Source organism: Acanthochromis polyacanthus, chromosome 5, assembly GCF_021347895.1.
Source record: "Acanthochromis polyacanthus isolate Apoly-LR-REF ecotype Palm Island chromosome 5, KAUST_Apoly_ChrSc, whole genome shotgun sequence".
Classification (NCBI taxonomy): domain Eukaryota; kingdom Metazoa; phylum Chordata; class Actinopteri; family Pomacentridae; genus Acanthochromis; species Acanthochromis polyacanthus.
The window spans coordinates 33,501,554-33,513,563 of NC_067117.1; the positions used below are offsets into that span (position 1 = coordinate 33,501,554).

Sequence of the window (12,010 nt, forward strand, 5' to 3'; positions counted from 1 at the left end):
GGATTTGTGACACATTTTGTTCTTTCTGTCCAGAGATTTCCTGCTTAGAGGAAATGTTGGTGCCACCCCAGAAGAGATTTTATCCAGGCCCAAAAGAAAAATCAGCACTATGCCAAAATGACAAGAATTCAGAATAAATACCACAGTTTCCTTTCTGTTAACCAGTTCTGTTAAATGCAGTTTCATTTACCTAGCACAACAGGCATTTTATTTATCCAATGCTCAAAAATATGGGGATAATAATTAACTTATGACAAAAGGTGTAACAGACACTCATTATCTTTAGTCAGTCAACTCCCAAAGGCCCTTTTGAACCAGGAAAACCCTTGTTGTCTTCTTGTCTGCAGCTCATTGTTATTACTGCCTGTACTGGCCTTGACATTCTTTATAAAAGAGTGAGCCTTACCGGGATAAATATAGGTTTAATTAACTAAACAAATAAATAAAAGCGTAACGTCATAGTTGTCTATTATGGTGAGATGACCACTCTTCAGTAAGCACGGATATAAAATAACAATAAAGGCCAAGAGCTCTATTATAATCACGAACACTGCAGCTCTGCTGTGCAGAGAACATCCATATCTTAAATATAGGGCTGAGCTGCTCAGAGCTGCAGTGCATCCATTAATAATTGATGTGAACTTACATAAGAGACAAAGTGTGCGCTGCTGGATCTGGTTCACAGGCAGGGATTCCGTCTGCAGAGGGGTTTCCACATTTCACTGAATTTTTAAGCCTCCATCCGCAACAGTTAAAGGACGGTATTTTTGGTTGTAGTGGCTGTCAGTGATACTGGATGCTACAGGTGGAGCATCACATGGTCATCACATGGTGTCCTCACAGTGGATGTGGGCTTGAAAAAAATAACATGACCAACGAGACTATGTAATCTTGTCACCTATTGGAGGTTTTTCCTATATCACTCATTCCAAGGCAATGGTCCCTTTATTTTTTTTAACTGTAATAGTACAATCTGCAACATTGATTAACAGAAGTTTTGCAATTTTAGCTATTTGCACGTGATGAAGTACTTGGATTCGATAGGTATCGAATAGACTAGTAAAACTATACATCTATATACCTCTGTCTGATTATGTGTATGGTTTCTCCAACACGTTTTCAGATGATTTGCTAGATATAAATGTTCATAAGGGCCGCAACTTAGGACTTTGTTCAGTCAAATCAATCAATTAGGTCGTCATTGCTTTGGATAATAAATTGCTTGATGTATAAAAAAAAAACTCAGAACACAGAGCTACCAATTATTGTGATTTATTGCTGTTCTAAATAAACCTCATTCTTTCTTTGAATAGCAATAAATCACAATGATTGGTGGCTATGCTTTCAAAATTATTCCTAAAATTTTTTGAAGTAACATTAGTGTCAATCTGGTTTTTGTGATATAAAATGAGTATAAGTGATAAAAGGTTACAACTAATACTGTGTGTACTACATTGTTTTTGTTCATGAACTTGATAGCTAAATGTGATTCTTCTTTAAGAATCAATGATTTCCAGGATGAACAACAAGCAACAAACAGCAACTTCAATCTCAGCACTCAACAGTGTAGTAACAGTCATAAAGTGACAGAACACTGAAGTCCCAGTAGTTCAGAGTTCAGCAGTGAGGGAAGAAATTGTTCTGTCTCAGGGCGACTCGGATCACATCGATCTGTAAATCAAGTCCCAGATGGTTCGGACTCCATCTGGGGTCTGAAGGTCGGATTCAGTGAGATCACACTTGTTTGCAGCCTCATTGTCAGAGCAGCACATTGGTCTCAGATGTCAACACTTCAAGCCCACTTCCACTGGAAATCGCATATGCATTAAAAAACCTCTGTTAATGTCTCGATACACGTCTGAGGTTCACCTCTTGTTTTGATGGAAACGCCAGCCAAGAACAGCTGCATTTAAACAGAGGCGTGGAGTACAAGGCTTCATTATTGATTTGTCAGGGTTCTTTGTTTTTGTCTAGAGGCCAAAACTGCTGGGTTTTCTCTGGAAAATGGCAAATAACTTCTGCTACAATGAAATTAATAGACTGGAAACAGAATCAGAACATAGTACAACAGACAGTGCACAGTGCTGTAATTTAATAACTAAAAACAGTGTCTGCAGACTCACAGAGCAAAGGCTTTTTTTAGAGTGGTCGTTTTGAAAGAAACATTTAACAGAGAGAGCCATCAGACGGGATGAAACACAGAGACCAGTTTCCTTACAGACAACAGACTAAATAACCCACAATTCACTGCAGCCTGTGACAGACAACATGTAAAACAACATCCATGACTTCAACACAGAGAGACATACAACTGAAGAGTCGATACAACAGAACAGAATAGATTAAACTTCATTAATGCTGCAGGGCTGAGTGGTTCATCCACAAATAACAGGCAGATTGATTGAAAAGTTCAAATAAATATTTTCCATAGGACCCCAGCCAATACAGAGTCCAGACACAACTCTTCTCTAATTTAACTGTCTGTTCACAAGCACAACTATTCAACATCCAACTGTATACTTTGTCCAGCTGGGGTCTCCAATGCAATTCTAATAATTCTTAAATAATCCATTCAATTTAAAAACGTCAGGAAACTAACTCTAAACTCTAAAAAGAGTTGCAGATTCTAATCTTTAAAAATTAAACACTGGGTTCAAACAAAGTAAGAAATTAGAGGACATCATTTCTTCAGCCATCGGTCAACTATAACAGCACTTCAAATGTTCTGACAGATTAATCAAAGAAAAAAGACTATATTATTAATAAGAGCACTCTTAATAATAATATAGTGATCTCTCACAACATTGTCACAGTAGAACAACCTGGCGTATCGGCAACAGAGGAGAGAATGATGCCTGGGATTTCAGTAAGAAAATCGCAGTGAAATATTTAATGTTTCTTCTTGTTGCTGCTGATGAAGCCTGAGATTCGTGCAGGACGTTAAGAAAGCAGACGCACTGAATCAGCATCCGTCGCTTCTTGTGGTCATCAGGACCTCAGCAGCAGCTTCAGACACAAACAGAGCGCTCATCTGTCCTGAGATAACGTGACTGGCTGTCCTCAGCTGGAAAGAGATGGAGGTTGGTCAAACAGTGCTGATATTAATTTGCTCCTCAAGCAGAAAAAAAGAACAAATCTCTGTTCCATGAAACGTATTTGACTTCAGTAAATCCTAATTTCTCGTTGCCATTCTGAGCTTCATGCTACAAAAGGCCGCAGCTGGATATGCATATGCACCTATATGCATAGAAGTGATTACTCTTCTCCCTACAATATCTCTTGCTCGGTTGCTACTACGATAAGTGAGCGAAATTCCACTTTTACGGAATAATAGATGTCAGTCACTTGTGTAATTTTTCAGTTTAATGTGCAAAAAAATTATTGAGTTTGATTATTTGATCCTATTTGGTTCAACAGTAGCTGTTCCATTCAACAGATGGCCTAGACTGAATCACTATATTGGTGTCATTTTATTTACAAAGTCAATATCGGAGCTAATTTCAGACAAATCATCTTCAACTATCAGATGGGCGCAAAGACCATCATTAACCAAACAAATCTGGTGTCATCGTCACTGTAAATGTGTACAGTTCTACGATGCCACTGATGTAGATGCAACATCAGCCACTGGATTCATCTACTCCAACTCATCATGCTGTGAAGGACATCTGAGGGCTGCAGCCAATCAGAGCACACAGTGGGATGCACCTGGACAGGTTACCAGCTTACCATAGAGCTGCACTGATCAACATGAAGGGACAGGATGCTTACAAGAAGTTAAGTGCCTGAAAGAGGAATGCAGTTTCCTGTTTCAGCTCCACTATGTTTGTGTGTGTGTGTGTGTGTGTGTGTGTGTGTGTGTGTGTGTGTGTGTGTGTGTGTGTGTGTGTGTGTGTGTGTGTGTGTGTGTGTGTATATATATATATATTACGGATTCATCATTCCATCTTTACAGCTCTGAAAATACATATTTACATCATCATAAAAACCGCTTAGTCTTAGTATATTTCTCTATTAACTAAGAAGTGAGAAAAAAATTGAAAATGTCCATCACATCAGAGCCTGCAGGTGATTTGTCCAACCCACAGCAGTTTACAGTGATATAAGCGATCAATCAACTAATCTTTTCAGCTCTAGTTACATCAGATGTAGGCCACCTTGCCTGAAGCAAACACCACTTAACTTCATAAAAAATAAATACACTTTTATTACAAAGTACAAGGTTAACCTTCAGGGAAAGGAACAGAGGTGTTACTTCACACCTACAGCTGTTAGTGTTGAGGCCATTATCTAACTCGTAACATCACAAGACATTGTGGCTCAACACCTCAGCACCACCAAACCATTTGTTGAGCAAATCTAAAGAATCCTGCACACAGTTCACCTCCTGTCCTCACTGTTCATCAAATGGGTTTTGATGGATTTCACCTGCTAATCATACTCTGTGGTCTACAAAAATTTACACACTCCCCAAGGTTTATGAAGTTGTGTTGCCAAACTGTCAGGTTCTGCAACCATAAAGGTTCTGGAAAGCAACTCAAGATACCTGTTCCAACAACTTAAAGGCACGGTTGTAATATAAAAATTGTGATTTGCTGATTTAGATAAAACTTTTAAGTTTACATCTTTTTGACGGGTTGGGTTCACATAGCCATGCTGTGCTGTGTTTGACCAACTGCATTTCAGTTACATGCTTCAGGTCCATTAAATCACAGACAGTGAGAAACAGGTTCTACCTCAGAGCCATAAGAGAACTGAACTCTGTCAAACACTCACACCAACTGTCTGAACCTGAGTACCTACTACTATCTATGCACAATTTATTTACTGTGCACTAAAAATTGACCAGTTTAGTTGCATAAGGCAATAACAATAAAGATAATCTATTTTATTGTTATTTAATTTTTTTCCTTTCAGTTTTTGCTTGCAAGAGTTAAAAATTGTGAAAAATTGTGAGTTCAAATACTGATTAAAAGGTTTTTTTCAAAAACTTAACTGCTAGCAATTTTGCTTCTGTGTGAATTAATTTCTTAATTGGCTCAATTCAATTAAAAAAATGATCTGTCCCCTCGGGGCAGTTTTAGGCACTTAGACCAGACTGATCAACAAATAATGTACACAGGATGCTAACGATCACATTATTTACATGTGATATCATTTAAGGTGGGGGTGTTCAGTGCAATGTCCATGATGTATGGAATATGCAAAGTTCTAATGCATCCATCCATTATCTACACACCACTTAATCCTCAGAGTCGGCTGGAGGTGGCTGGAGCCTACCCCAGCTGACTTGGGGCGAAGGCAAGGGACACCCTGGACAGGTCACCAGTCTGTGACCTGTCCAGGGTGTCTGCACAGATACAGACAAACAATCACACTCGCTTTCACACTTACGGACAATTTAGAATACTCGGTTAACCTCAGCATACTTTTGGACTCTGGGAGGAAGCTGGAATACCCGGAGAAAACCCACACATGCACAGGCAGAACATGCAAATTCCATGCAGAAAGATCCTTGGAAGGTTGGGACACAAACTGGGAAATTTCTAGCTGCAAGTCCAAAGTGCTAACCACCACCCCACTGTGCAACAAATGAACAAAAACATGCAAAAGCTTAAAACTACTGCAGAAAATTTAACTGGCAACTTATTTTGTCAATTTAAAAAGTACCAATCAATAAATAAGAGCCTTCAGTTTAAGAGGAAAACGCTAATTAGCCCATGGCAGTACAGTTTAATAGGATTATGGCAAATTGTTGCATTAATATTTTTTTAAAAGTGTACATCACATCAGTGCATCGCTAGGTATCTGCGTCCTCCCTGAAATTCAGATTTTAAATACACAGATGTACAACATTTAGTAGAAAATGACAGCAAAGAACAAACATTTTATTAAAACTGGCCATATTCCCATTTGGATGCAACAAACAGCTGAGTCGTTTTTCCACCACCTCTTTCAGAATCACCTCAAATTCAACATATTTTAATAACTTTTCATTGCAAAAAAGCAAAAGAGCTTCCCCGTTTGATGAATTAGCAGCAGCAGAAAGCAGAAGGAGCAATGCCCTCGTTTGGAGGTCACAAGCTGAGGAGGAGTCACCATGAGCCAAGATGCGGGATCCCCCTCCTTCCTAACGCAATAAGACAGGACACACCCAGCCGGAGAGGGGAGGAGGAGGAAGAAGAAGAGGTGGTGGAGGAGGAGGAGGAGGAGGAGGAGGAGGAGATGGATGAAACGAGAGGAGAGGAGGAAAATGAAGCAGAGCTGCTGCTGTTCATCCGCCCATCTTAGCTAGATGACGTAAGGACGGTTCTCCACCAGAACCAACTAAACAAAACGGGGCAAAAAAAGAAAACGGTAACGGCTACTTCTGCCCTTCAACCCGACAAAAGCACAAGTCCTGTGTAAATGTGGGGAAACCACTCCAACGAGCTGAACGGGCTCATCCTGCAGCAGCCGCATTCATAACAACAGTGAGGTGACACCGCAAAACACACGCAATTAATACCAGCTGCCGCAGCAACCAGTGTTCCGAGGAGGAACAAAGAAAAAGACACGTTTTTAATGAAGTTGCAGAGTGATTTAGCGATGGAAACACGACTCTTTGCTTTGGGTTAGCAAGGGAAATGTCAGTCGGAAAACAAAACAGACAATGAGCAAACTGTTTCCAGACACAGATTCCTGCCTCACAGCCACAGCAACGGCCGATACATGCCGTTGTGTCGCCCGGGGAGATCCCCCACCGGAGCGTCATTCACAATCCAGCTATTTAAACCACATTTACACCTCCAGCAGTGAACACTTCAGATTTTGCGCATATTAAGAGGCTTTGCGCAATCTCTGACAGCGACTATCCTGTTCGGCATACCTCCACAACACGGAAAAACACCCCATCGCAACGAAATGCCAACTTTAGCAACAGATGCGGACAGAAACTAGCTTTTAAAAAAAAGTTTTACTAAAATGCATGCTATTATTACAAAGTGTGTCACGGTGCAGCTGTTTCTTTAGGAGGGATTCAGTTTGTCGAAAAGAAATGTTAAGTTGTCGGTACTCAGACAACGGCTGACAGCGTTGACTGCAGACCACAGAAAGGCACGCACCGGGGTTGTAACCGAGCTAACTGTCGGGACGTTAGACAAGCAGAATCTGGTAAAAGAAAAAAACGAGCCTCTGGGGGGTTCAGATACTAAACGTGATTTTTTAAAGCCAAAAATACAACAAATTCGATGTTTTAACGTCCCGAAACGGGATAGTTGCTCGTTAACACCTGTGGAAAATCTCAAATCTGTTGCTAATAAGTGGGTGTCAGGGTAAAGAAACGGCAGTTCTGACCGTTACCCGGATGCTGAGCAGTGCGGACAACCAGAAACACGACGGAGCCCCGAAAAACACGTTAAAATGTCACTTTAACGGTCAGACGACAGTGTGCGCTGTTTATCGTCTTTTTTTAGCCACATGTGAATTGAGGGATAGCGGAGGAAAAGTTTTTAAAAAACTGAGAGCGAAAGGAAAAGACGTTACCTCCACTCGGCGGTTCGTCGTCCAAATCACGTCCTGTGTCGGTGTCGGTAACGGCGGGCAGCGTCCTCACTTCAGAGGGGTTCGTCCATTTCCCAGCAGGGCTCCAAGTTGACAACTGCAGTGGTGGAAAAATGACTGACAAACCGGGCGGGGGGGAGAAAAACAAGCTCTGTCCGACGGTTAAAGCAGTTTCTCTCACTCTGGAGGCACTCAAACAAGCTGCGGTCCGGTAACGGCAGCCCCCGAAAAACGAACCGGACCCGAACTGAGTCCCGAAATCAATCCGCTGGAAGGAGGAATAACTCACTGTGTGTCTGTGTCCTCCAGAGGGACCGACTCTGGGAAAAAGAGCGGATCCGGCAGACGAGCTGCAGCTGGTAGCGGGGCGGTGGGCGGAGGGGCTCCGATACTGTGAACCGTAGAAAGGAACCAATGGCCGGATCAACGTCTCTTCCGCGCGAGCTGGGCACCCGAGAGAGAGGGAGGCGAGCGCGTGCTGGAGGGAGGGACCAGCCGGGATCAGCCTGTTTTTAAGGTGGATCCGAGAATTAACGACTAATCGGCAGTTATACCAGTTAGTCGGTTGGTCTAAACCAGGGGTTGGCAACCTTTAACACTCAAAGAGCCATTTCAACCCGTTTCTCACAGAAAAGAAAACACCGGGAGCTGCAAAATCCTTTTGGCATTTAAAATGAAGACAACACTGCATATATCGCTTTTTTACCTCTATGCCCTTGTTAATCAGTTGTGATTAATTAATTACAAAGCCTCTAATTAGATAGATTCATTTTTTGTCCTACCACTAATATTTATCTTACTTGGTTAATGTCATTTTTGCTCCTGGACCTCATATGTTACGTAATGTTAGCTGGAAATCAATATTTTGTGAATGTCTATTTAACTTGTAAAATCTATTTATCTATTTATCTTAAGCTAATAACTTTTCTCAGGTAAGTCGCTGCCCTATTTTCCAAGATGACACTCCTCTGACTCTCTGACCTGCTGCCTGGACATCGAGCTGTGTTCTTGCGAGTAACGTGTATTACCCTATCATGAGTACTTTTGACTCAAAGACAAGACCTGTCTTTCTTGGAGTGGAGCTTTAATATACAGGCTTGCCATTCTTGAGTACAAAACGATGTGAAACTACCGGTGTTGCTTCTCCATCTTCTTTGCGCTCTTATGTCATGTCCCAGCCAGGGGAAAACCCCAGCAGCACATCCGGTGGAGTGACACGTCAAAATAAGAGCGGTAATTTCACAATAAAACTCTCTATATTAAAATGCATTGAAACGCGCCTGAAAGGCAGAACAATTTATTTTCCAGAGTTACAAGGAGCCACAACAGAGGGCTGAAAGACCCATATGCGGCTCCGGAGCCGCGGGTTACCTACCCCTGGTCTAAACTATAAATTATTCCCTTAACAAATGGTCTCATTTAAATAATTAAACACTGGACAGTAAGATTACTATTTTGAGAAAAAATGCAATATTTCCAGAGGAAGTCAACTAGTTAGCCAAAAAAAATCGTCACTTAATCAACTATCTGACTGATTAGTCATTAATGTAAACAATGCATTTTCTCCCCCTTAATAAATGACCACTTCATATAGAGGGATTTGTTGTTTACAAACACGAGAGGATGCGGGCATCACAGCTGCAGAAAGGCGGGCCCTTTAAATTGTCAAGTTGGCTGTTTTCAGCCACGTTAGCGGTCCTTAGCGGTTTTAATTTTAGCTAGCGATGTCAGCATACTACAACAGTTTATTGCCAAGTGATAAAATAAGTTATTCAACTAAATTGACATTAGTAAGCGGTATACGCCTTAACGACCCATATGTTGCAAGCTGCTGCCTAGATAAATGACGAAAAAAAATGGCCCAAACTTCAGTGGCCAGACATCCATTCTTACCTGATCGAGATTCCGAGTCTCTATTCCCGGGAAAGCCTGAAATCCTACCAAACACTGGATGCTTACAGCTATGTAATGGACAACCATGTGCAGGATATTTTATTACATGACTACAACCTAGAAAACTTCGTGGCTCTGAAAACAGAGGTGCTACCAAGTCAAAGACAAGGAAAGAGGACAGAGGTGTACAAGGTGTGGGCGATTGTAAACAAAAAGAACAACAGCATTCTAACCGCGAACTGCACCTGCATGGCTGGGTAGGTAATACTGAATACTCTGATAACAATACAGACATTATCTGCTAACTTTTATCACTTTGAGAGCAGAGGTGGGTAGTTGCTACTAGTAAATTGTTATATACTTGAGTTAATTGTTGAGGAAAATACTCAGAGTTGCTTTACCATTCAGTGCTTTTTACATCTAGTCAATAATATTACACTGAAGTGTTTGTACTCTTACTTAACCCATAAGAACCCAGACCCATTTTTTAGGTTGCTACTGTTTACTTCTACTTCAGTAAAATAATTTCAAAGTACCACTACTCTAACTGAAGTCAATATTTTTACTACTCAACCCACCTCTGTCACTCAGTTTCTTTCATTATTGAAAACATTTTTATGATCATTGCTACAGTGGTGCAAAGTGGCATAATGCTTTCTCTCTTTATTATTGTTCTAATCAATTTGTGTGAAATTTTTCCTGAGTTTCTTCTTCCTCAGTTTGGGGTCATGCTGTAGGCCCGCAGCAGCTCTAATGTTTAAGGTTGAGTTGTGGGTCAGATATGGAAAGACTGAAGTGGCTTGTACATCAGAGACCAACCAATGGCTTCTGGACTCCAGAAAAGAGGTAAAGGCAGCCAGACTGAGTGAAATCTGTGTCAAAAGACCTAAGTAGACGCACACCGGCTTACTGCTACCTGTGAGAAGAAAACGCCACGAGATCAACAACAATGTCAAAGGTATGAAGTTTATCATAGCCATAAATTAGTGCAGCCATCACCAGGAGTAAGAACTTTCATAAGGGCTTCAAATAGTTGTTCAAAATATCAAATTTCTATAATCTAAACTGTAAAATAATAGTGTATTATTGATATGGTAGTACTCCTCTCGTAACGTTTGGTTTCATTGGGGTGTACCTTCTCTTCTGTGTGATTTCAGAGGTGACAGATAAAGACATGAAGAAGCTGAAACTTCTGGAACCCAAGGCAGCTGTTCTCACTAGCCTGGACTGCAGTGACACAGACACCGTGTCAGATTCGGACAAAGAGAACGAAGACCCATTGGAGCCACTTGAAGCTCTGTATGATGCAAATCTGAGAGGCCTCTCCTCAACTGAATTACTAGAAAAAAGTGAGGCTATATTTTCCAGGCTTAGAAGGGAGATAACACAGGTAAAGTATGCAAACCTTGAATCAGTTACTAAAAAACAAGCCCAATCACAGGCTTGGCAAACATACAGATTAAGACGAATTACTAGCACCACCCTATATCGTGTTTGTACTGTTAAAACTGAAACAGCTAAAACCAACTTACTCAAACAGATGATGCAATATGACAACAAAGACTTATCTCATGTAAATGCAATAAAGTGGGGAAGAAACAATGAATGCACTGCAAGAAAATGTTATGCTGAGGCAATGAAAGCACATCATCACAACTTTAACGTTGAACTCTGTGGTCTAGTTGTCCATCCAGACCATCCACATCTTGGAGCATCACCAGATGGAGTGGTGAACTGTGGTTGCTGCGGTAGAGGAACTGTAGAGATCAAGTGCCCAAAGATTTTTGCTTAGACCAATCATTCTGTCTCAAAAAGAACCACAAGTACTACCATCAAGTACAACTTCACATGTTTGTATGTGAGGTACAGTACTGCGACTTTGTGATGTGGACACAGCAAGATCTAATCATCACTCGTGTTGCCAGAGATGATCCATTCCTTTCCACAGCCCTCCCTATTGCTGAACAGTTCTTTAAACAAAATATTCTGCCTGAGCTGTTAACACGCAGCATGGACCAGCAACAACAAGCACCGACGGTCTGCCCTCACTGTGAAAGACCAGAATTTGGAAAGATCATTACCTGTGCAAAGTGCAATAAGCATTTCCACTATGAATGTGCAAAGGTAAAAAGAAAGGTGAAACAATGGTATTGTGCTAAGTGTAAGTGAAAAGAGCTGGAGTATGCACTTAAACAAGCTTTATTTAGATGACCAGTTCCTGTTTAACTATTGAAAGTTTGCACTTAGGTTCAACATATAAAACAGTAAGAAATAAAACATATCTGAATAACTGACTGTCATTCTTATTGGGAGTGGTGGAAAGTAAAGTAAAAGCACAGATAAAAAGTACAAACTTTAAGAACTTACACTTAGGTAAATTTTATGAAGACTTTCTTACCAGATTAATAATATTCAAAGTAAATGTAGTGAAGTAAAAAGTATTCAAAACAGTGAAATTTTAATTTGATGCCTGTACTTTTACTTTTCACTGGTTACTGAGTGCCTATGTTTGTTATATACCTGTTAAGTTAGATGCCATAAAAATTCATAAAAAATTTAATTTAATAATTCTCAG

The 12,010-nt window shown here is 40.7% G+C and overlaps 1 protein-coding gene and 1 long non-coding RNA gene across 7 annotated transcripts in view; one reads left to right on the forward strand and one right to left on the reverse strand.

Annotated features, from left to right (window-relative positions):
- LOC110964790 (plasma membrane calcium-transporting ATPase 1-like) overlaps nucleotides 1-7,966 on the reverse strand; it is a 144,963-nt gene extending 136,997 nt beyond the window's left edge. For 2 of the 5 annotated variants that reach the window (XM_022213624.2, XM_022213623.2), the window contains exon 1: nucleotides 7,525-7,964. The gene's annotated coding sequence lies outside the window, so the exon portion shown is untranslated. Of the gene's footprint in view, nucleotides 1-7,524 lie in introns of all 5 variants that reach the window. The other 3 variants (XM_022213626.2, XM_022213625.2, XM_051948138.1) reach the window with 2 other exon arrangements.
- Nucleotides 7,967-8,061: 95 nt separating this feature from the next.
- LOC127533999 (uncharacterized) lies at nucleotides 8,062-11,689 on the forward strand. Of its 2 annotated transcripts, XR_007941900.1 has the most exons (3): nucleotides 8,062-10,393; nucleotides 10,593-10,825; nucleotides 11,118-11,689. It is a non-coding gene; the product is annotated as an uncharacterized LOC127533999 (long non-coding RNA). The 2 variants fall into 2 exon arrangements; XR_007941899.1 differs by lacking the exon at nucleotides 11,118-11,689 and having other exon boundaries at nucleotides 10,593-11,041.
- The last annotated feature ends 321 nt before the right edge of the window (nucleotides 11,690-12,010 follow it).